Raw genomic sequence first — 26,824 nt, forward strand, 5'->3', positions numbered from 1 at the left:
CATAATTCACCCTAATATCAAGCTTGTGGAATTCCTCAGTGTACTTCTATACATCCAACTCCTTTTGCCTAAAATCCCTCATCTTCTTGTACAACTATACTCTATAATGTTTTGGCAACAATTTTTCCTTCATTTTGTCCACCACAGTATACCAAGATGTGATCTTGGGTCTACCATTCTTCCATCTATCTTCTTGGATACAATCCCACCATAATAAAGCATGTCCCTTCAACCTGGACTTTTCTATCTTCACTTTATCTTTCTCTTCTATCCCTTCACACTCAAAGCAGTTTTCAATTGCACCAAACCAATCTATTAGTTCTTCATCATTCATTCTCCCTCCATATGTAGGTAAATCTATCCTTACATTTACATCTCCATTCCTTATGGATTTTTCCAACCTAGCCATCCTTATTTCCCTAGGGTCCACTTCTTCTTCTTTGGGTTCTTCTTCCTCTTCTTCATCTTTGATTTCTTCATCCACTCTAATGTGTTTATCCTTCTTCTCTAGTGTTGACAACCTCTCCATCATAGACTTTATCAATCTATCTTTTCTAGCATTCTCTTTGTCCCTTTGGTCTAATGATGCCCTTAACTTTTTTTTATCTACCACTTGTTCTTTCACTATCTTTGCCAACTCCATATTTGTCAACCTTTTAGGAATCTCTCTTCTTCGCTAGACATGGTTGCTTGATCAAATTGGTACAAGAATCTACTATAAGGCTACTCCTCCAAGGATAGTTCTACTACAAGGGCTTACTAAGGGATTCAAGAACCAACTTCAAAAGACCAGTTACACTTCAAAAAGACCTTTCCCTCTCTAAAACCACTTGATGTAGTAGGAAGGGTGAAAGTTATTCAAAACACAATAAGAGTTAAAAATTTTAGAGGTTTAGGAACTCTAGCCAATCAATAATGTCAAATACTTCAAGGATTTGATTTGTTAAGACTGTCTTCAAGGATCCTAAATGAAGGATTTGGTTTTATAAACTTTAAAATATTTGAACACAAAGTTTCTAAGCCTCCAATACAATTCAAATACCCCAATTCACACAAGACTTTCTCAAATTGTTCCAACAGTCCAATTCTCTGCCCTTTAGGCCTACTTAATACTTGAAATGGGAGTAACTTTTTCTTTTCTCAAGATATGTGACAATGTAATGATGCCAACTGATGGCTTATTTGGTGTATTACAACATATCATAGATTTCCTATTTTTATGCATAAAAATGACTAATTTTTGAAAGGAAGTATCATCAAATGACATCCAATCAACCCCAACTCTTGGATAGTGACTTATTACCTCCTCAATTGCTTAATCTCAAAAGGAATTCCTCTCCAACACCCTGCAACATCAAAACCCCAAAACTAGCACTCCCAAACCCTTGAAACTAGGGCTTCCTCAATCACCTGATTACATGCATTACCAATCCCAATTAACAATGGATTCACCTTAACTTGAACATTGTTCAATCTCTCCAATCAGAAAATAGACTCCTTGTTTAGGTAGAATGTCTACTACTATACTCGAGCATGCATTTTCAATGCACTGTAATGTTGTTCTTAATTGTGATCACTCCTATCTTGCTCAATCCTACACATGCTTTGTTAGTAACCTATGAAACATGTTAATTCTAGTCACTCCATGAATATTGGGCCCCCATACTCATGGAATGATTTCAATTATTCTTAAATTCTACTATAGCAAGTAAATAGTTAAAAGAAGTCATTGGTTTTACAACAAGCACAACAACAAGCCTACAATAACATGAAACTTATCAATAGAGAACTTTGAATGATAAAGAAAACCTTATTAAAGAATTCAGAGAACCAACCAATTGGTCTGAGATCCAAACTATGGAATTTGAGTTGCAAGAAAATAGAAATTTTGGTATTGTTGTTCCACTAGTTCGTACACTTGAGTTTCTTCCTCTACCTTGATAGAGACTCCCACAAATACATATATAAGACTCCCTAATAAATAATTCAACCAAATTTGTTGTTGATCTGAAGGTTTAAGACTCAAAACATATCAAACTCCCAATTTCCCTCTAACTACCAATTAGCCATTTGTTTTCAAATATTTTGAATTTTAAATAACAAAAATGGCTTTATTTGATACTTAAACCTTAGTCTAATATCTAGACCTATCCCATGCCCCTTCTATAATTCCTGAAACATTATTTGATAATTAGATAACACTAGTCTATTACATTCAAACTATCAAACATTACAAACATAAAATGGATCCATTGAAGACATTTCAATTTTAACATAATATTGCACTACTTGAAGCCCATAATGGGTGCTAGGATCCCCCAATTGACTTTTTGACCTTGATGATGCATTCCATTCTTTTTATTTCTATTGAACTTCCTTGTAGTCTTCATAGTCTACATTTCTTGAGTGGTTGAGTGTGGTGTTCCTGCACCAGACTTGCCACCATGAAAAGAACTCTTGCCCCAAGAGTTGTAGTAATTGTACCCACTATATTTGTACATAGTGATTTGATTTTAGGAATGATACACTACCCCAAGGTGACCTAATTCTATCTCCTCCTACCTATATGCACACTCAAGATTCGGTACTAACTTATTTAGAGATTACTATCTTTCTATATGGCAGTATTGCTGCTTTACTCTATACTCCTAAACAAAATTCATTTGTCCTTACCCTATCACTAGTTTATCTTCATCTACCTATCCCTCAATAGGACACTTTAATATCCCTATCAAAACCAAAAAGGGTTTTCAAATAGCCCTACAACCCTTTGACTATTCTAGGCCTTAATCTACCATTGTTTCAAACCCCAACCAGTATCATACTATAGGGTATTCTAACGCTACACTGGAACATCCCTACAAAAACACATCAGTAGAGATTCCTTATGACTCCTCACCAATGGGTGCAACTTATACCTCATCTTTCCTTGTTGGACTAAATATGTATTTTCATAGCCATCATGCATAACTCTTCTTGAACTTTTCCTTGATCTTCCTAAAATTAGATTCCCACAATTCATGTGCATGACATCACATAATACCTTGTCCCTCTAACTCCCAACTTAGAACTCAACCATCACTTGATCCTTAACCAACAAATTTTACTCTCATTGACCAAAGTAGCATAATAAAGAGCAGTATGTGCAAAAGTTTTCAAATTTAGTTTCTTAACAACCTCATAGGATAACACATTATTACTTGCCCTTGAATCAACTATAAACTTACATACATTGCCTTGAATAAGAAAATTTGATCTAAATATGCCTAGATCTTTTGGTATTTGATTGCTTCTTCCCATCGACAAGGACTATCCTTCTTCTGGATGAATTTCAATGGGTTCTCTCTGCTCATATTTTTTTGTTTCTTCATCAACCAAGTTCTCTCTTCTTTCTCTTCCTCTTTTTTCCTACCATTTAGGACACCTAAAGGATTGATGGTCTACTTCATTGCAATTAAAGCATCTTCCTATGAATACTCCTCTTCCTCCACTTCTTCCACCTCTATAACCTCCTCTAGACTCTGAATTTTTTTTTGTCCTTATCCTTGTAATTGCTACTCTAAAAATCAAAGTTTGTTCTTCCACCTCTTCCCCTTGTAGAAGATCCTCCTCTTGAGCTACTTTACTTCTCTTGTCTCCTCTTTATGTTCTCTTCAGCCTTCAAGGCTAACAAATAGCTCTCATCAACCGACCTCGAGGTAGAAAGACTAAGTTCATCCTCAATATTGAGCCTAATTTCCCCTATATATCTTCCAATCTTTTCTTCCATCTCATCCTCATGATTGACTCTAATATCAAGTTCTCATCCCCTACTCTCTCTCTCTCCCATGATGTGAAAAATCTATCTCTCCCTATCCCTCTCTCTCTCTCCCATCCTCTCTCTTGAAACCTCTCTCGCACTCTCCCACCCCCTACTTTCTCTCTCTCTCTCTCTCTCTCTCTCTCTCTCTCTCTCTCTCTCTCTCTCTCTCTCCCCCCCCCCCCCCCCCTCCCTCTCCCTATCTATATATATTTTTTAATTTATCTATCTTCATCTTCATCTCGATATTTATCTAGCTAAATCTCTCTCACACTCCTCTATTTTACTATGTATTTATCATGCACACACACACACATCTCTCTCTCTCTCTCTCTCTCTCTCTCTCTCTCTCTCTCTCTCTCTCTCTCTCTATTTCTCACATCCCATCCCCTACTCTCCCTATCTCTCATTCTCTCCTTCACCCATGCCCTACTCTCTCTCTCTCTCACTCTCTCCCTCTCCCATCCCCTACTCTTTGTCCCTCTCTCCCTATCCCACCTTCTCCAATGCCCTACTCTCTCTCTATTTCTTCCTCCCTCTCTCCCTATTCGACCTCCTAATTTCTCCCCATACTTTACTCTCTCTCATTCTCTACCCCCTCTCCTTCCCTCTTTATTGAAATTCAAGCTTTAAGAGGTCATGCGCACCAAAGTGCATATGCTCTATGCAAGCTTGAGTTCAAAAAATGTTTTAAATAGCGTGCACACACTATATCATACTTGTTCTATTTAAAGATTTGGATTCTACTAAGCCTAAGGCTTGGTTTTTCCTTGGGGATTAAACCCAAAGGTTTGGAGTTTCTAAACTAGTCCAAGATGTGTTTTTCTATAAACATACAAAAAATGATTGATTTATCTTGTGTGCTCTCCTTCAAGTTTCCTCGTGCTTTAACATCGATAGAATTAGGTTACATGACATTATGGATATTTGTGTTAGCTATATAACCATATAATTTATTTTTATTTTTAACTATTTCAAGCCTTTCAACTATAATTTATTTTGAATGTATGTCTATTTTCTATCAAAAACCAACATGTACTAATTGGGTTGTAGATTTTAGCTCATTCATCAAATTTTGCAACAACTTAGTTTTTTAGAAACTAGACTCCATTCTACACACATTGAAAAAAAGAAGTTTTGAATTTTAGATTAGTTTTCAATCATTTCTAGGGGGAGCACATAGATATTTCAAATTTTTGAGATGTGTCCAATTAAAAAATTCATTAAAAAAATTACACATTATAAAATTACTCAAAAAATCTAGGATAAACTACATAGTGTTAGGTAACTTTTGAACAGAGCGATTAAAGAATTTCAAAATAAAAATAAAAATTTAGTAGGGCCACAATTTGCATTGTGTTATGTTCTTTTTGAAAATATAGTACCACTTTCTGTGGCCCTTTTCTCTGAGGACCTAAAAATAAACCATTTTCAAAAAAAAATAGTAGTTTAGAAACTAGATTCAAAGGACTAATACTTTTGTTTTTGTCATATCTTAAAATTTTGATCGTAACTATTGTCAAATTATTGTCAAAGTTTAGAAATTATTGATTTTAGAAAAAATATGGCCACTTATACCCCCCTTTTGGCACCACAACTTGGTGCACTTACCCCTATAAATATATCAAAGAACCTTGTGATGTACACAAGTACTAAGCACACTACAATCAAGTATCATTACATGAGAGAGTTAGTTCAAGACAAAGAAGTGAAGATGGAATATGTGAATACAAAAGAGTAGATAGCTAATATCTTCACAAAATAATTACCTAAGGATGCTCATGAGTATCTAAGAGGTAAACTTGGGGTGATACCCCTGTCCAAAGCTACTTAAGAGGTACAAGTAATGCCCTACATCATCTAGAGCATAATGTTGTATCTTACACATTGATGTAGTGGATCTTACTTTAGGATATCCCGAAAGTAATCAAAGAGAGGGAACAATAGATCAGTCACAAGTAAGGTGATAGAGGGAGAAACTGAAATTGTTAACATCTACATGTTGAGATGACAAGCCTTTGGCATTATTGTCAAAGAGGGATATATAAGATTAGAAAAAAATAGTAAAGGGAGAAATAAAGAATACCAAACACAGAGGAAGATAGTATATTTGATGTTTACTAAAGAAGGCGAAATGACTGAAAGAAATACATCTACCTAGTAAGAGGGAATAAGTATTGAGGGAGATATGAGTAAGAAGGAGAAGCCCTGGAAGATGATAGATGAAGGGAGTCATAAGGAAGAGTTGATTTTCTGTTGATTAGAAGAAAATTTTGTAGTCTATACAGAAGATGAAAGCTGATGATAGAGGGAGAGATTTCAATAAAATGAATTGTTTTTTTTCGGTATTATTGTTGTTATTGGTTTTCCATCAATACCAAAGAGGGAGATTGTTGAGACAATATAGATACAAGTATGAGAATGTGTTTCAATCATTTTTTTTTCACTGAAGTCAAACCTACTAATTGCTGGTAAGACAAGTGCTTAGTTGATTTGAGTACTATTATTTGTTTGATTAAAGAGGTTTTGATCAAATGAGATAATAAGAGCACCTAGAGGAAAGTTTGAGTTATGGTATGTAAAAGGGATACAAAGATTAGTTAAGACAATGATTTTATAGCATATTGATTATCTACTTAAGGCTATAAAGGTTAGATACATTGATTAAGTCTAGGAGAACAAGTAAGAAGAATTGAGTCTACAAAGCTTGACTAAGTAGACAGTAGGTGATGAGAAAAGTTGGTGCAAGCTGAGAAAAAAATTAGTTGGAGCTGAGCAAAGTGAAAATTTATTATATGCCAAGTGAAATTAGTGTAAGCCAAGTAAAGTTTAGGTGATGCCAAGCACAAGTAAACTTTAGTGTTTTTTGAGTTATCTAGTTGAAGACGAGTGGAAGAACAATATGGAAGCCAAGTGACAACATATTGATTTCAAGTACTAGTATTCATGTTAAATCATAGATTTGATGAATCTGAACCAACTATATTATTTTCCTAAATTCTGTGAAGCATGTCGAGGATAACTATGATGACCTAGTGGCACAAAATTCAAGGTAAATCATTTTGAGATGAATTCAACGGAGATTGAAGATGTTTATAGAGGAACCAAATTGAAAAGTGGGTAGATTCATTGTATCCTACCTAATCCTACCTAACCCTAAAAAGGACAATTGAGGTTGAATGGAAAAAGATCTTAAATCTCTATTTATAGAGAAAGTTGGTCAGAAGCAAAGGTTTTCATGTGCGAGAACCTAAGGAAGACAAGGAGTCTAGGGTATTTTGTGCATTCTATGAGTAGACAAAAGAGACTGCTATTGGCAAGAAAAGAAAGAAGACTTAAGAGTATGAATTCTTGAAGGATGAACAAGCTATCAAAGCTGAAAACCTAGAAGAATGGAGCACTAAAACAAAGATTTGTAATCTCGAAGTGAGTTGTAAATTATTATCAAATCAAGCCTTACTATTACTTTCTAATCATTGTATCAGTCTATGGTAAATCCTTTGGATTAAGGTTGACCTAAAAATCATTTGTAAATCATTTAACTAGGTGACATTCCAAGTCAATGATCTAAAGTCCTCTAACAAGGCTCACTCCTAATAGGGTGATTGAAATCCTATAACTAGGTCGCATTTAATAGTCTGTACTGTAACCTTTAATAGAGTTGGCATTTCACATGGCATCACTTCACAAGAATGATAATTAGTAGTGTGTTACTAGTGGTCTTTCCCAAATTGAGCTTCCTCATAAAATCCATGTGTCAAATATGTTATTGAATATATGTTATGTTTCATGTTTACATTTCTTCAAAGTTCTTTTGACCTAGAATGGTAACCTAGAAAGCTTAAGTGTTTTATGATCTAATGGATGCATGCATGAAAATGTTTTATGGATATGGGTTCACTAAGTTGTGAAAAGTTTTATTTGTGCATCTAGACCCAGGATAAATGATTCATCCCCCCTCTTAGTTATTCTAAAGAATTCTAGCATGAGCTTAATCCATTGTTTAGAGAAACCAAATGTCTCCATGCATTTGCAAAGGAATATCCAGTGCACTTTGTCATATGTCTTTTGAATATCTAATTTAACTAGCATATATGGAGCTTTGCTATTTTTAATTGAGTGGTTGAGTTATTGTATGATGATGATACTGTCTATAGCCAACTTCCTAGAATGAAGCTTATTTTTTCATCAAATATGATAACAAGGGGGGTTAATTTTTTATTAGATTTGGTGTGTATCTTGCAAATATTGTTATATAAAGAAATTGATATGAAGTCCCCAATATGGATTTCCTCTAATTTCATTGGGATGAGGGTGAATTACATGTGGTTGATTTGTCTAAGGAGATTACTAGAGTTCTTGCTACCTTTAAGGGCTTCCCCAAGGTCATCACCTAGAAAATTCTAAAACTTTTGAACGAATCTTGCTTGGAAGCTATTAGGTCTGGGGGCCTTTTTGGCTTGCATTAGGAAAATATAATTTTAAATTTCTTGTTTCATAATTTTTTATTTAACATTGCATTATCATATGTTATGATTAATCTGGAAATACTATTCTAGAGGGTAGATTGAGTTGTTAAGTCTAAAGGTTCCTATTATAATTATAATTGAGAAAACCTCAAAACTAACTCAATGAACTATTTTGAGGACATAATATAAAGGAAATTATTTTCCTTGCGATGAAATATGTAAGTTTCAATTAGGAATGTAATATAAATAATTGGTAAATGTGACTAACCATAGTAAGAGGATAGAGAAAGAGTTCAAGTTGGTGAGATAAGTTTTATTTCTATTATTTTGAAAGGAATGGTATAGAGGCTAGTTGGACATTGAGTTTGGTGCTCTTACTCCTAAATTTGTTTGGATAGTAGGTCCATCTTTTTTCCACAACTCCTAATAGGGTTGGAATATCCTAACAAGGATTTAAGGTCTCCTAAGAGGGACTGATATGTACTCAATGTATTTTATTGGCTCCTAATGGAGTCTTTCCTCTTACATTAAACTTATATATTAGTATATCATTTTATGAGTACCTTCCCCACTAGGGTTTTCCCTCTAATCAATTTTTTTCCCTAGTTAATATATTTAGTAGAATTAGGTATGTGTATCTTCTTATGATTATTTTTGTTATTGATCCCATTATTGAAGTTTAATAAGGTTGATTAAAGTTTTAATGGTTCAATAATTGATTGACTTTGCCCTCCCCACCCCCTTCCCACTTTCAATTATCTTGGTGGACTTTACTTTCTAATAGTATAAACTGGAAACTTTTGTCGAAGGGAAGAGAACATATAGTTTCAACAAAGGAGGCCTTAGGATTTTCCATTTTCCACTTCCATTTTCATAGCAAGATTTTTTATATAATTGACATACTTCTCTACAATCTCCTCTCTAGTTGGTTCTCTCTTTTAAATTATTGATTTAACACCAAAGTCATGGGCTATCATCTAACCCCTACTTGTGTTGTATGAAAAATGTCAATCACCATTTTGTTCTAATGTATTAAGTACGAGCTTTTGAAATTACTCATATTGTTGGAATTTAATTTTATCTTCACTAGTAACTTCATTTTTTACTTCACTTTCCTGATGTAAAGGTTGTGGGCATCTAGGTGGAATGCTAATCCCTCAATACATGATCTTGGAGTTCTTAGAGGGATATTATTTCCATTTTTTCCAAGTTGTGCGTGATTCACAATAGGGTTTCTAAAACCACCATTAGAATTTTAGTTTTCATAGCCATTTGTGTATGCATTTCCAAAGCTTTTAGTATTGTTTTGTGGGTATCATTTCCTCCATGAGCAGGTATTGATGACCTTTATTATAATGTTACAGCTCTTGATGAAACTAATAGGTATCAACACTAACTACTTATAGAATTTAAATAAAGAGCTTTTTTATATTAACAACAATTTTATAGTAATTGATTATGCTTATTGCCTTAGGGTTTTAATTAAATGAAAGGGATACTTTTTTAAAGCTTCTAGTTTGAATGGCCTACGTGTGATAAGAAATGTTCATTGAGTGAAAATAAATCCCTACACATTTCCAAAATTGCATATGACTTTGAATACATCATTGTGGAAGAAATTATCAATATGTTATTGCATTTCCCTTAAATAGGTTTCCATGATGCATTCAATACCATCTCAATCTTTGGCTACAATCTAATCATTAAGAATCCTTTATGCATTTGAGTTAGTAAAGATGACATACAACTCCAAACATGGGAAGTTTGGTACACATGAAAATAAGCACAATGCTTTTTGTTCTTTCCCTTGGTTTTTTGGCTCATTTATCAACTTGATATAAACTCCCAAATCCTACTATGGAAGCTCTCCATGCCATCCCTCACCACCAGAGCTACACAAAAAAATTTCTTTATCAAATGATAATTTTAAGGAAACTCAGTTGCGGAAACAGCTTCCTACACTAATCTCATAAGGAAACTATGGTGCAAATCCTTTTAAAATCTTCTACACTTACAGATTCAATATCATGTAAACAACATTATTACAACCAACCATGCATACAAAAAATAGATAGAGAAAGAAACACATAACACAAAGATTTTCCAATGGGGAAAAATCTTTTGGTAAAACAACCCCACCCCTCTAGAACCTGCACAATGTATTATCTTCAACACAAGATTACAATACACTTGCAATGCAAGTTCAACATCAACAATAGAAGACTCTAGTGGCACCTCAGTACCTGCAAACTTTCATGTATCATACTATTGCATTACAACATGAAATACCCATTTTATGAACATCTTAAGACCCAAAAAAATGCCCATAATGGAGTTGGGCATTTTTCATGGCTCAACCACCAAAAAAAATGCATAATGCCATATGTACATCCAATACCAAGAAAAGGGCATCCATTCCTTGAATAGACAATGACAGCTTGTCATAGAATCTACCAAAAATAGTGGTCACAAGAGAAGTGTAAGGGAATCCGTCATACCAACCTATTTTTGGCATATTCTCTTACACAAACCAACCAAGTGCTCATTCTTGGGTGCCCAAATAGGCCTCATGTCATAAGATGCTCTTACACCTATCATAGCTCATTCCTTAAATAGATCTTACGCGTCATAGGAATCCATCATAACCATTTCAGCCATGATCTCCTTCACACACTTCAAGATGCAGACACATGTAAGTGATCAACATGCCAACTAGACATGTACACTCACATTTACATATTATTTGCAAAAATACATTTTACAAAACAAATAATAATATGAATAGGAATTATACAAGGTTGAGACACCTTATTCCTAACATTCTCCCACTTGTCAAACACCTTGTAAGAGCAACAGGAACATAACAGGAACTAACCGTTATAGGTCAAAAGGCCCATAGACTCCGAACACCATCTAAACTTCTCAGTGCCCACTGGTTTCATTAATGCATCTACAACATTCTTCACAGTATCTACCTTCTCCAAATTTACCTTTCCATCTTCCACCATATCTCTCACAAAGTGAAACTGGACATCAATGTGCTTTGTTCTGGCATGGAAAGTTGGATTCTTTGCAAGGCAAATAGCACTTTGACTATCACACCAAATAGTAATTTGCTCTGCATCAACACCAACATCAGAACACAATCTCTTAAGCCAAATGGATTCCTTACAAGCATGAGTAGCAGCCATGTACTCAGCTTCTTTAGTGGACAAAGCAAGCACAAGTTGTCGCTTACTCATCCAACTGATGGCACCACCAAACATAATGAACACATAACCACTAGTGGATCTCCTGTGATCAATATCACTTTCCCAATTTGAATCCACAAACCCATGAATACAAACTGAATGTGAAGATCTAGATTAGTTACCATGATAACATATGGAGTAATCTGATGTATGTCTCAAATATTTGAATACTCGGTTAACTGCATCCCAATGTATCCATTCAGGATTAGCCATAAATCAACTCAGGAATCCCACTGCTTGGGCAATGTTCGGTCTAGTACAGACCATAGCATACATAAGACTGCCAACTGCACTAGCATAAGGTACTCTAATCATGTCCTCCACCTCACTAGGAGATTTTGGACAATCATCTATAGATAACTTTGTTCCCACTGAAATAGGAACACATAGTGGTCTACAAACTGCCATGCTAAACCTGTCCAACACAGACTTCACATACTTACTCTGACTCAACCAAAGTTTTTTGTTAGACCTATCTCTACTAATTTCCATACCCAAGATGTACCTAACTTCCCCAAGATCTTTCATCTCAAACTATGCTGACAATTGAGATTTAAAATCATAAATCATACCCTTACCCTTCCCAAACAACAACATATCATCAACATATAATGCAACAATAAGAAGGAAATCATTTTCAACTCTGAAATAAACACAATGATCTAATTTTGATCTTACAAATCCAATTGACAACACAAAGGCATCAAAATTAAGGTACCACATCTTAGGAGATTGCTTGAAACCATGTAGAGATTTCTTCAATCTGCAAACAAAGGATTCTTTACCTTTAACAATGTAGTGCTCAAGCTGTGACATATAAATCTCTTCCTCCAAATCACCATGAAGGAAAGCTGTCTTTCACATCCATCTGTTCTATCTCTAAATCATATGATGTAGTAAGAGATAACAGAAATCTAATGGATGTCAACTTTGCAACAGGAGAAAATATTTCACCATAATCTATTCCCTCTACCTGTGAATACCCCTTTGTAACCAATCTAGCTTTGTACCTTTCAACACTGCCATCTGCATAGAATTTCTTCTTGAACACCCATTTACAGCCAACAAATTTTCTCCCTTTAGGAAAAGATACAAGGTCCCAAGTTTTGTTTTTCTCTAATGAAGCCATCTCATCATCCATAGCCTTAATCTAGGAACCTGCATGTTCCATGCCCAAAGCCTCTTTCACAGATCTAGGCTCATCAGTGTTAGTAATTAAAGCAAAAGCACAACTGGAATCTAACATAGAATAACCAAACCTTTCTGGTTGCTTTCTTTCTCTTGTGGATCTCCTCAAGGGTTGAGGTTGAGGTTGTTCTTCCTCTTCTTCTGAACTGTCAAAGCTGCTAGAGCTCTCCTCATCATTAGACCCAACATGGTCTCTCTGTTCAGTCTTCTCAGGGGTAGGAGGCAACTGAACAACATCTTTTTCCTTTTCTTTTTCATCTGGTTGTAGCACAATAGGATAAGATGTTAGCTCTCTAAAAATAACATTTCTACTATACAACGCCTTACTAGTCACAGGATCCCAAAGTTTGTATCCTTTCACACCAACACTATACCCGATGAAAATACATTTAACAGCTTTTTTTTCCAACTTAGATCTTTTCTCCTTTGGAACATAGGCATAAACTTCACAACCAAAAACACGAAGATGTCTAATTGAAGGCTTCTTACCAGACCACACCTCCATGGGTGTCTTACCAACAAGGGCTGATGTAGGAGACTGTTAACCAGATAGCAAGCAGTGGCCATAGCTTCGGCCCAAAACCTTTGTTCTAGACCAGCTCCACTAAGCATACTCCTAGCCTTCTCCATTAGTGTCCTGTTCATTCTCTCTGCAACTCCATTTTGCTTTGGGGTATAAGGAGTTTTCTTATGCCTCTCGATACCTTGTTCTTTATAGAACTATTCAAACTCTGTTGAGAAAAACTCACCACCATTGTCAGTTCTCACAAACTTAATCTTCTTACTAGTCTAATTCTCTACAAGGGCTTTAAATTCCTTGAATCGACTAAAGGCTTGTGTCTTACTTTTAAGGAAATAAATCCATGTCCTTCTACTGTAATGATCTATGAAAGATACAAAAAATATAGACTTGGAGATCGAAGGAACTTTTACAGGACCAAATACATCAGAACGAATAAGATCCAAAACATCAGAAAATTTGTGAGAACTAGAGTAAAACTGAACATGATTTTGTTTACCATATACACAGTGTTCACAGAAGTTGAGCTCAAGATTGCAATCATTTAACCCCTCAATGAGATTTTTGTTTTTTAGATTTCTGAGACCCTTCTCACAAATGTGGCCAAATCTCATATACCACAACATTGTCTTTTCTGCAAGAAGCTTTCTTTCCAAAGTGTTTTCATTACCATCGGAACCAATAACCACAGAATTCTTCGCTGCTCATCCAGATGGTGAGGATGAAGAACTATTACATAGAGGAATACATGCATCTAGCTAAAACAAAGTACCTCTCCTAGTACCCTTAGGAAGCACCATCGATCCTCTAATCATCTTACATCCTTCTTTCGAAAAAACAACTTGCGCACCTACATCGTTCAGCATACTTATAGATAATAGGTTTCGTGCCAAGCTTGGAATGTGCATAACTCCATTGATTCCCTTTACTCGTCCATCAGGAAATTTGATAGTGACCCTTCCGCATCCAACTATCTTCAGGTGAGACTCATCACCCAAGTACACTTTTCCACCATCGAACTCTTCATATCTTGAGAACCAGTTTCGATGAGAGGTCATTTGAAAAGATGCACCCGAGTCAACCAACCACACATCATCAGATGCATGGGCTTCCAAAGCTATGATGAATGCATCGCCATCTTCTTGAGATTTTTCAGAACTAGAATCTGAGGCTTTCTTCTTCTTCTTAGGCTCTTTATAGTCTTTATGAAAGTGCCCAGTCTTCTCATAGTTCCAACATTTTTCCTTGGACTTATTGGAAGTCTTTGACTTCCCATGAGATTTGCATCTACCCTTATTGTTAGACTTATTGTCATTTTTCTTTCCTCTTTCTATAGATGTCCCACGAACAGCAAGGGCTTCTTTTTTTGAAATGGAAGCCTTTCTCCGCATCTCCTCTAATAGTAGCGAAGACACCACATCATCCATTTTGAAGGTGACTAATGTGCTTCTGACAGCCATCACAAGATGGTCCCATGAATCCGGTAAAGAACACAAAAGTGTGTAGTAACAATCCTCCTCCTCTAACTTGACACCAGCAGATGTCAACTATGTAACCAGTAGATTAAATGCATTTAAATGATCTATTAAGGATCCACCTTCCTCCATTCATAGAGAATACAACTTCTTTCTCAGGAACAACTTGTTCACCAAAGATTTGGCCCGATACACGACCCCAAGTCTTTCCCACAAACTATATGCGATTTTCTCATCTAGAACATTTAGAAGGACTGCATCGGTTAAATAGAGTCTTATGAGACCCTTAGCTTTACGGTCTTTGATATACCAATCTTCTTGAGTTATATTTTCTGGTCTTGTAGTGCTTGTAATCACTTCCCATACGTCACAATCTTCCAACATGTCTTCCATCTTGAGTTTCCACAACTCAAAATTAGTGACATTAAATTTCTCCACCTCCATTCTTCCATATGATGAACTTGGCATCTCAATCTACAAATAAGATTTAGGATACTCTGGACAAGACTCCCACTCAACTTGAGATTAGCTCAAAAAACCCTACCCAACAACTAGGATCAAAATTTGATCAAGCTCTGATACCACTTGTAAGGAAACTCAGGTGCGAAAATAGCTTCCTACACTAATCTCATAAGGAAAGTATGGTACAAATCCTTTTAAAATATTCTACACTTACAAATTCAATATCATGTAAACAACATTATTACAGCCAACCATGCATACAAAAAATAGATAGAGAAAGAAACACATAACACAAAGATTTTCCGGTGGGGAAAAACCTTTCGGTAAAACAACCCCACCCCTCCAGAACCTGCACAATGTATTATCTTCAACACAAGATTACAATAGACTTGCAATTCAAGTTCAACATCAACAATAGAAGACTCCAGTAGCACCTCAGTACTTGCAAACTTTCATCTATCACACTATTGCATTACAACATGCAATACCCATTTTATGAACATCTTAAGACCCAAAAAAATGCCCATAATGGAGTTGGGCATTTTTCATGGCTTAACCACCAAGAAACATACACAATGCCATATGTATATCCAATACCAAGAAAAGGGTGTCCATCCCTTGAATAGAAAATGATAGCTTGTCATAGAATCTGCCAAAAATAGCAGTCACAAGAGAAGTGTAAGGGAATCTGTCATACCAACCTATTTTTGGCATATTCTCTTACACAGACCAACCACTCATTCTTGGGCACCAAAATAGGCCTCATGTCATAAGATGCTCTTACACCTGTCATAGCTCATTCCTTAAATAGCTCTTACACGTCATAGGAATCCGTCATAACCATTTCAGCCATGATCTCCGTCACACACTTCAAGATGCCGACACATGTAAGTGATCAACATGCCAACTAGACATGTACACTCACATTTACCTATTATTTGCAAAAATACATTTTACAAAAATAATAATAATAAGAATAGGAATTATACAAGGTTGAGACACCTTATTCCTAACAATAATGTACCTCTAAATAGAGGAGTTAACTACTTCTAGGCCAACCTATGGTTGTTCTCCATGTACTCCACCACCACAAACACTGCTCTAAAATAAGTTACCTTGTCAAACCATAATAATAATGTACTCACAAAAAATGGAGTAGTCAACTATATATAGTCCCCACTATGGCTCATTTCCATGCCCTCCTATCCACAACGATCACAACAACTCAAAAAATTTAGTATTGCTTTAGATATTTAGTGTAAGGACATCTATTGAAACCCATTTTTTGGTCCTCATCTATTCTTATCACTAAACATTAGTTTCTCAACATAAACAAAACCAGTTGTTTTCTAAATTTTCTCCTTTCATTATTTTCATTCGTTTACTAGGTTGTAATAAAACATTTACTAGAATAGATATGATCCTAGAAAAGGAACCACATGTTGGTTGGTTATATTCTCTCTAAGTAAATATTGCCTACTATTCTATTCTTATCCATAGATAGTAGTCATACCGCACAAAGATAATTTTGATCTTATGGTAGTACATATTGTAAATTAGTGCCAAAACACATAGTCATCATGAGAAGCTAGTATTGACTGAACTACCAAAAAGAAGTGTGTTAATCGAGCTCATGTATGAACCAGGATAACAATGCAATTAGTGATTAGTGTCAACCAAGTTGGTAATATGTACCAAGTTGTAGTGTTAGCTAAGTTGATAGTATCTAGCATGCTCTAGTGTAAACTGAGTCAGTTTAGCATTCTTTTTTGAGAATCAGAACCAATAAGTTAGAGTAGTGTGAACCAATCTGACTAAGCTTGATGAGTGATTAGTATGGATTGAGCATCTAGTATCAATTGAGTTCCAAAGTTAGCTAAGTTGACAATGTTGCCCGACTATCTACATGATCACCCAAGTAAGCTATTTGATCTAAGTCTCAGCACTGAGCCAACTTGATAATCATTTTGAAAACTACTTTAGTTCTATTGTAGCTAACTTGTTAATGCATTTGGATGGATATAAATATGAAAGAGAAGAGTAATTAAAAGGTTACAAGCAATATTTGGGAAAGGCAAAGACTTATCTATCATAGTCAAGTGATAAAATCACATCAATAAATCTTATTTAGCAAGCCAAGTTGGACAACAAAGGTCAATCCACTTATTCATCCTGACAGCTGCATCAGTCAAATCCTCTAATAGGGAGGACCTAACAGTCCTTTGAAAAATCTCTTAACTAAGTGCATACTTCATTGTATTATATAAATCTTTTCACAAGGTGGACTTAATAGTCCTACTTACTCTTAACTAACTAGATCACCAGAAGTTATAAATTGTAGGCCCTAATAGCTAAAATTTATTACTATAGTAGTGAAGCATTGTGGGTGTCATCCCCACCCTAGTTTTAACTTCTACTTGGAGGGTATATGGGTCACCAAATACTCTGTTATGGTGTTGTTACTTTATTTCTTTCTACTCCATGCTTGAATTAGATAAGATAATATAATAAAGTGGTATTAATTGAATGAATTTTTAAGTAGTTTTGGATTCACCCCCCCTACTTCTTAGTCACTCGGCCATCATTACATTTCCAACAGTTTGTATTAGAGAAAGATTCTCTTATCTACATCTAGCCATGGAACAAATCAAGAAACCGAAATGTGAACTCTCTCAAACCCAGAAAAGAATAAGAGAATTGGTACTACAAATTAATGAAAATTCATACACTAAATAAAGAATTTAAGACATTTGAAGAGAAATTAGTTTAGATGAAGTGGAAGAAACCTCATTCTACAAGAAGAAATTAGAAAATTAAAAAAAGAACAAGAGATTCGTTCAATCAAGATATTTGAAATTATGGAATAGTAGAAAAGAGTTGATGTAGGAGCATCCTAGGTTTGCTTCAAATCCTATGCTTTGGTTCATTTTGGTAGTTTAACTAAGTTCTTTAAGACCTTGTTGAGTTGCATTTTAGGTTGATCAATTTAGTGTGAACTGAGCTCTTCTAGTGTCAACCAAGTTTCTTCCATGTGAACCTAGTGTAGGAGGACCTAAAGTACAAGAACATGAGAAGGTTAAGATTCCTTATTCAAGATATTTAAATCATTTTGAGTCATCTATGTTATATTTGTGTCAAGATGTAAAGGCTATGAAGCCATTTTGTCATAAATTGTAAAAGTTGTCAATTTTCCCTAGTTGTCCTAGTAAGGTCATGAATTGATCAATAGGTCAAAATGTGTTTGTAAAACAAAGGAAGGGTAAAAGTATTGTAAATGGTAATTAATATTCCATTATGACATGTTTGTAAGGTTAGAACAAAGTTGTAATGTCAAAATTTCTAAAGTGTAAAAGTTGGTTGGCAAGTTCTCAACTATAAAAAATCCTATAAAAGCATTGTAAAGGTCATTCCAAATAAATTAATGAGAATAAGGAGAAGAAAGAATCATTTTGGAGGCTTTTTGGTGTTTTCAACTATTGTTATTTTGATTCGTTTTCTTGGATTCATGTTTGTTCCAGGCCTTGTACAACTATGTATGGCTTGGAAAACCTATCTAATCTATATATTTGGATAGTGGTATGAATTATATTTCTTCTCTTTTTTGTTTCAAGTAATTTCATTTAGTTTTGAGGGAGTTAAGATGATTTTGGGGAAAGTTACTATTTTTAGATTTGAGAACTCTAGCGAATAGTCATGTTGAAGAATTTGGTATGAATGCATATGGATTGATAAAGAACTATAAATGGATTCATAAGAAAGATATGTGAATTAACTTCCATTTCCTTTTTATTTGAGATATTTTTATGCAGTTTTGTGAAAGTTATGAAGATTTGAGTGAAAACTAGTTTTTAGATGCCTTTAATGGAGTTGTGGACAAAGATTTGTTCTTATACAATAATTTATGTATTGGAAAGATTAATGGACTATAGATCTAGAAAATAAACTCAAAAATTGATAATTTGGAATTGGTTCTATGTTAGTTGGATTTTGTTTATGAAAGATATTTGATGCCCTAGGCAAGGTTGTATGTTTTACTTCTAGTTTTTGATAGATGAAATGGGTCTTGATGTAGACAGTATAACTTGTAATGTATTTATTTTCTTGGGATAATATTTTGATATGTTTTAATAGGTCTAATTCTAAAAAGTTTTACTAGAGGGATTTTCAAGAAAAAATTTAGAATAGAAGTTATGAGCAATTGAATCAGATATAGAAACGAGGATATGCAAATGGAGAAGGGTTGATGTTTTTGTGTTGAAACATGTTGTGTTTTTCCTCATGAGATGCCTCTAGCAATAAAATTTATTTAATTGATATTAAAGGTATCAGAATGTATACCACTAATTGGTTTATTTATATGATGCTCTACATAAAATTGGTATCAGATCTTGAAGATCTTGAGTGTCTGGGTAGACCACCGAAGGAGGCAATCAACACTAGGACATTGAAGATTTGGTTTTCATTTGTTGATGAGTTTTTAGTTGCAGGTGCTCATCCATATTGCTACATAAGGAAGATGTTGTGTTATTATTTAAAAGAGATAGAAGTTCTATCAAGGGCCATGGGAAGTTCCAGTGGATGCCAAGAGTCTAAGGAGAGAGGCACATGGAGAATTATTTTGGGGAGTTTGAAGTAGCATGGTAAAGGTGGATCTCTGACTAATAAGGCACTATAGAAGTTGCATATATTAATGCTCCACTAATAGGAGTATTTGAGAAGATGATTTTGAGGGCATTCTTGTGTCCTTAAAGGAAGATATGGTGGTGATAGAGGAATGAAGAGGAAAATAAGTTGAGTGAAGAAAATTGTGATGATTTTTCATCTGATTTTTTTGTAGGTTATTGGTTGCATATTTCCAAGAGAATAGGAAACTTTTCAAGGTTGGGAGTATGGTGAAGGATCACCTAAATTAGAAGAATATTAGAAGGTTAAGAATCTTTATTCAAGATATTTAAATCCATTTGAGTCATTTATGTTGTATTTGGGTCAAGATGTAAAGGCTATGAAGCCATTTTGACATATATTGTAAATGTTGTAAATTTGCCCTAGTTGTCCTAATAGGGTCATGAATTGATCAAGAGGTGAAAATGTGTTTGTAAAACCAAGGAAGGGTAAAAGTATTGTAAATGGTGATTACTATTCCATTATGACATGTTTGTAAGGTTAGAACAAAGTTGTGATGTCAAAATTTCTAAAATGTAAAAGTTGGTTGGCAAGTTCCCAACTATAAAAAATCCTATAAAATAATTATAAAGGTCATTCCAAATAAATTTATGATAATAAGGAGAAAAAATAATCATTTTGGAGAATTTTTGGTGTTTTCAACTATGCTATTTTGATTGGTTTTTTTTTATTCATGTTGGTTCTAGACCTCGTACAGCCACGTATTGCCTAGAAAAACTATATAATCTATATATTTGGATATTGGTATGAATTATCTATCTTATCTATTTTATTTGGAGTAATTTCATTTAGTTTTGAGGAAGTTATGATCATTTTGGGGAAAGTTACTATTTTAAGATTTGAGAACTCTAGCAAATAGTCATGTTGAAGCTTTTGGTATGAATGCATATGGATGGATAAAGAACTACAAGTAGATTCATGGGAAAGATATGTGAATTAACTTCCATTTCATTTTTATTTGAGACATTTTTATGAAGATTTGTGAAAGTTGTGAAGATTTGAGTGAAAACTAGTTTTTAGTTGTCTTCAATGGTGTTGTATGCAAAGATTTGTTCTGATAAAATAATTTATATATTGTAAAGATTAATGGACTATAGATCTAGAAAATATACTTAAAATTTAATAATTTGGAATTGGTTCTATGTCAGTTGGATTTTTTTTATGAAAGATATTTGATGCCTTAGGTAGGGTTACATGTTTTACTTCTAGTTTTTGACAAAAGAAATGGGTCTTGATGCAAACAGTATAACTTGTAATGTATTTATTTTATTGGGATAATATTTTGATATGTTTTAATAGGTCTAATTTGGAAAAATTACACTAGATAGATTTTCAAGAATAATTTTAGAATAGAAGTTATGAGCAATGGAATCAGATATAGAAATGAGGATATGCAAATGGAGAAGGGTTGATGTTTTTGTGTTAAAACATGTTGTGTTTTTCCTGATGAGATGCCTCTAATAATGAAATTAATTTAATGGATATTAAAGGGATCAGCATGTATCCCACTGATTGGTTTATTTATAGGATTCTCTACATCAAATTGGTATTAGAGCTTGAAGATCTTGAGTGTCTGGGTAGAGCACCAAAGGAGGCAATCGACACTAGGAAATTGAAAATTTGGTTTTCATTTGTTGATGAGTTTTTAGTTGTAGGTCCTCATCCATCTTGCTACATAAGGAAGGCATTGTGTTATTATTTTAAAAGATATAGAAGTTCTATCAAGGGCCATGGGAAGGTCCAATAGATGCCAAGAATCTAGGGAGAGAGGCAAAGAGGAGGACTCCTAGGCAAGGCACATGGATAGTTGTTTTGGGGAGTTTGAAGTAGCATGGTAAAGGTGGACCTCTGACTAATAAGGCATTATAGAAGTTGCATCTATTAATGCTCCACTGATAGGAGTATTTGAGAAGCTTATTTTGAGGGAATTCCTATGTCCTTAAAGGAAGATATGGTGGTGATAGAGGTATGTAGAGAAACATAAGTTGAGTGAAGAAAATTTGTGAAGATGTTTTATCTGATTTTATTTGTAGGTTATTGGTTCCATGTTTCCAAGAGACTTGGAAACTTTTCAAGGTTGGAAGTATGGTGTAGGAGCACCTAAAGTACAAGAATATTAGAAGGTTAAGATTTATTATTCGAGATATTTAAATTGATTTGAGTCATTTATGTTGTATTTGGATCAAGATGTAAAGGCTATGAAGCCATTTTGACATATATTGTAAAAGTTGTCAATTTGCCCTAGTTGTCCTAGTAGGGTCATGAATTGATCAAGAGGTCAAAATGTGTTTGTAAAACCAATGAAGGTTAAAATTATTGTAAATGGTGATTAATATTTAAGTATTACATATTTTTAAGGTTGGAACAAAGTTGTGAGGTCAAAATTTCTAAAATGTAAAAGTTGCTTAAATGTTGCAACTTTAAAACTTTGCAAAAAGTGCAAAAAAAGGGGGTTAAAGAATGTAACAAGTTGGTTCAAAAGTTGGTTGGTAAGTTCTCAAATATCAAAAATCATATAAAATAATTGTAATGGTCATTCCAAATAAATTAATGAGAATAAGTAGAAGAAAGAATCAGTTTGGAGAATTTTTGGTGTTTCCAACTATTGCTATTTTGATTGGTTTTTTTGGATTCATGTTGGTTAATGGCCTTGCATGGAAATTTATGGCCTAGAAACCCTATATAATCTGTATATTTTGGTAGTGATATGAATTACCTTTCTTTTCTCTTTGGTGTGGAGTAATTTCATTTAGTTTTGAGGAAGTTATGATCATTTTGGTGAAAGTTACTATTTTTAGATTTGAAAACTCTAGAAAATAATCATGTTGCAGCATTTGGTATGAACACATATGGATAGATAAATATCTATAAATGGATTCATTAGAAATATATGTGAATTAGCTTCCATTTCCTTTTTATTTGAGACATTACTATGTAGATTTGTGGAAATTATGAAGATTTGAATGAAAACTGGTTTTTAAATGCCTTCAATGGTGTTGTGGGAAAATATTTGTTCTTATAAAATAATTGAAATATTGGAAAGATTAATGGACTACAGATCTAGAAAATATACTAAAAAATTTATAATTTGGAATTGGTTCTATGTCAATTGGATATGTTTTATAAAATATATTTGATTCCCTAGGCAATGTTACATGTTTTACTTCTAGTTTTTGATAGATGAAATGGATCTTAGTGCAGATAGTATAACTTGTAATGTATTTATTTTCTTGTGATAATATTTGAATATGTTTTAATAGGTATAATTTGGAATAATTTTACTAGAGGGTTTTGCATGAAGAATTTTATAATAGAAGTTATGAGTAATGGAAACAGATATAGAAATTAGGATATGTAAATGGAGAAGGGTTGATGTTTTGTATTAAAACATATTGTGTTTTGCATCATGAGATGCCTCTAACAATGAAATTTATTTAATAGATATTGAAGGGATTAGAATGAATTCCATTGATAGGTTTATTTATTGGATTATTTGCATCATAATTGACCTCTTCCAGTGCCAACCGAGTTTCTTCAATATGAACCGAGCTCTTCCTGTGATGACCAAGCATTTTGTCATGTGCTGAGTGAACCCATTGTTGCTATTTGTCTATTTTTTTTGTTCTTAGTTGTATTTTACTCTTTTATTTAATTTAGATCATGAATTTAATGATATGATCTTGTCTAGAGATGAGTATTAATGCTTTTGAGGTCAACCTTTCCTTATGCAATGTTCTAGAATCTTCTATTAGTCATCTTGGAAAGTATAAGTAGGAGAATTTGGTTTAGTTTAGGAGAGGGGACTTAGATGAAAAAGAAATATTTATGGAATTGTGAATATTGGAAGTTGAATTATAGATCTTGAAGTTATATTTTGTATTGACTCGTAACCCAAAAGGCCTTACAAATTGGAATTTAAGATAAAAATTTGATGAATCATTACAAGTGGTTATTTCCATCTCTCCTTGGTGTTTTTTCTTGTGTTTACTCAATGAGGTGGTTGGATAGTTGGGTGTGCCTTTGGCCCTACTTTTTCATCCCTTCTTGCACTAGGTGTTATCAAAGCTTGAGGTTTATCCTTGTGGAAATTGGATCATGTACAAACCTAAGTTGAATTTGTTTGTAGGGTGCAAGATTTGTGGATTTGACCTATAACTTTTAGAGGGTAATGATCTTGTAGGAACCTAATTGTAAAGATGGTTCGAGGTAGATGAAATGTTGAAAATTCCATATTGGATACATTGAGAGAAATTATAGATAGATTAGATATTGTGGACATAGCCTAGAGAAAAGGAGTTCATATTGATGATGTGAGTGATGATGAATCTAATAGGACTCAAAATTGAAGCCCTATTTTTTAGTATCATTCTAAATTTTGAGTCAAATACAGCCCCCATAAGCATATTTAATGCATTTGCACCCAACTATCCTTTTGAGGCCTATGAAGTGTTTCATATTTGTAACACTTTTCATTTAGTATGTGCATGCATCCCATATTGATAAATTGTCATTCTGAACAATTTCGTGAAGCATCATTTTGAGCATTGTCTGGATCTGCATTTTTGCCTAAATGTCAAACAATGACAGGAAGCCTAGTTTACAATTGAATATCTTACACCTAGATAAGTTTCATTACTCGCTACTTTGGGAGTATTTAATATTCATATCATATAACATATGTTTTAGTTTTCAAACTATTTCAATATGTTTTTACTAGGTTTTGAATCCCTCAAAATTTAATTTTTATTGTTGTCATCCTGATGCATATCTTCCATAATTCTAGGAAGCCCTTTTTGACTAGTTGTAACTTTGACCTAGTTGACCAAAAGGAGAAAATTCCTTTTGCATTTCATTCTAGAGGCCAGAAAATTTCTATGCTATGAAAAATCCATTTGATTAATTTTCAAACATGATTCCAAATGTAATTTGTGAAGTTTTACTGGTGTCTTAAAGTGTAGATTGATCAGTACCCCTATTCGGGATGTCAGAATTTTGAATCCATGATTGATGAGAGAAAATGGATTGTACCATCATGTTCTATTCTAAAAATACTTCAAGTGTGTCAGTTTTCAAGTCTTAACGAATTCATCTTTGCACTTTTCTAGGTCTATTATGTTTGTGAAAAATGTTGTTCTGCCAATGTTCCTAGTTTTGCATTGTTACTAGTGAAGTCATCATCGATTAGTTCAGCTGAATAATATATTTAAAAACTATTGTTCTAAGAATTTGAATGTTAGAAATTTTATCACAACATCTATCTAATTTGTCCTCTTCAAGGAGGTGGTGCCTCTTCATGGTTTAATGAATGGTATTCAAAGTTATTGAGATTTACACCTGTGCCAAATCAGCAGATGAAGTTTCAACATCAACACTTAATGTATTTTGAATTTCATGTGTTATCTTTTCATGGAAGTCAAGTGTTAGAAATTATTGCCTCTATTGAGTGACTTTTAGCACTATGATAAAGAGGTATAATTTTTCTTTCAAAATGGAACTAGATCTCAGATCTAAGGTTAGTCTATCAAGCTATGAAAGTGTGATTGAAAATATTGCTATGTTGAAAAAAGGAAATCCACAATAAGATTGTCTATTTCATAAGGAACATGGTAGGAAGTATTAAAGGTTTGGGAGATTCTCAAGTTTATATAAATTTCAAATCAACACTCATGGAGTTGCATTTTTCTTTAAGACTTAAGGAATCTTCATTACCTATTGTTTTCCTAGATGTCTTTATGCTTGATTCAATTAACTAGGCAACACATTTAGGATTATAAAAGATTTTTCAAGTTGAAGAATACATCAAGAATATGGAAAGTATTTTGTATACCAATATAATTCATATTGATTCTTCTAATGATTATAGAGAATGTTCTGAAAGTTAGAATTAATGTAATGAATCCATAGATAATCATAAATTTTCTTTCAAGTGTAAAGAGAAGTACTCAAATTTTAGTGAATCAGATGATTGCAGTCAGCGTGAGGAGGATGTATTTTTCTTTTTAAAAAAAAGAAATATATAACATTTTTTGGATATAAATGTACCCTTTTTTTCATAGTTTTTAAGCGAAAATGGTAAAATTACTTAATCAAAAAATTTAGTCTAAATAAATAGAAACCATTAAATCAAACTAGTGATCTTACTTTGCTATAATTTAAGGAATAGACCTCTTAACATAAATAATAGATTTCATGTGTCCATTAAATTACTTTGGAGGTGTGTTCTTACAACTATAATGGAGTATATTTTTCTTGACAGGAGATATGATAGGGCTCATAACTATCACTCTATGCTTCTTAATCACTTTAGATATTAAAAAATGGTTTATTTTCCCTTATATCTTCTTTTTTTATTGTCTCATAGTATTAATTATTTAAGGTCCAAACCCAATAAACCTATAATGCATGAAGGTCTTATGAGGATCATTAACAATTATGTGAAAGAAAATGTATCTTACCCTGTTCTGATGTAGATTTTGGAACATTGTGCTAAAATTGCTAGTTTAAGGGATGAATTGGGGAAAGGTAAAAAGATTTTAGGGGAATTAGGATTGGAGTCCCCTAGTTCTATAAAAAGTGTCAACACTAAAGTCAAATTATGCAAAGTGTTTCTCAGAATCTGAAGAACAAAGGGAATATAAAGAAGAAAAATATGCGATTGAGGGGAAGGGGAAAAAAACTCTATGGACATGGATAATTAAGATGAAGTTGAAAATTATGAATCTATAGAAAAATAATAATTTTAGACTAGTAATGACCTGATTTTCCATCCCTCTCCATGTTTGATTCATAATTAGATGATTTCTCTAGCAGTAATCAAAGAAAAAGATTTTGAGGCTACTTAGAAGAATGTGAAAGAAGCTGATCCCAATGAAGCCATTAGTTTTGTTGACTACAATGAGTCAATTTAGCATGACTTGTTCATTTATCTCCAAGATGATGAAACTAAGGACATTGAGGACCTAAATACATAGTTAAAA

The sequence above is a fragment of the Cupressus sempervirens genome, chromosome 9 (assembly GCF_028749045.1).
Source record: "Cupressus sempervirens isolate cs-2001-9-10 chromosome 9, ASM2874904v1, whole genome shotgun sequence".
NCBI lineage: Eukaryota > Viridiplantae > Streptophyta > Pinopsida > Cupressales > Cupressaceae > Cupressus > Cupressus sempervirens.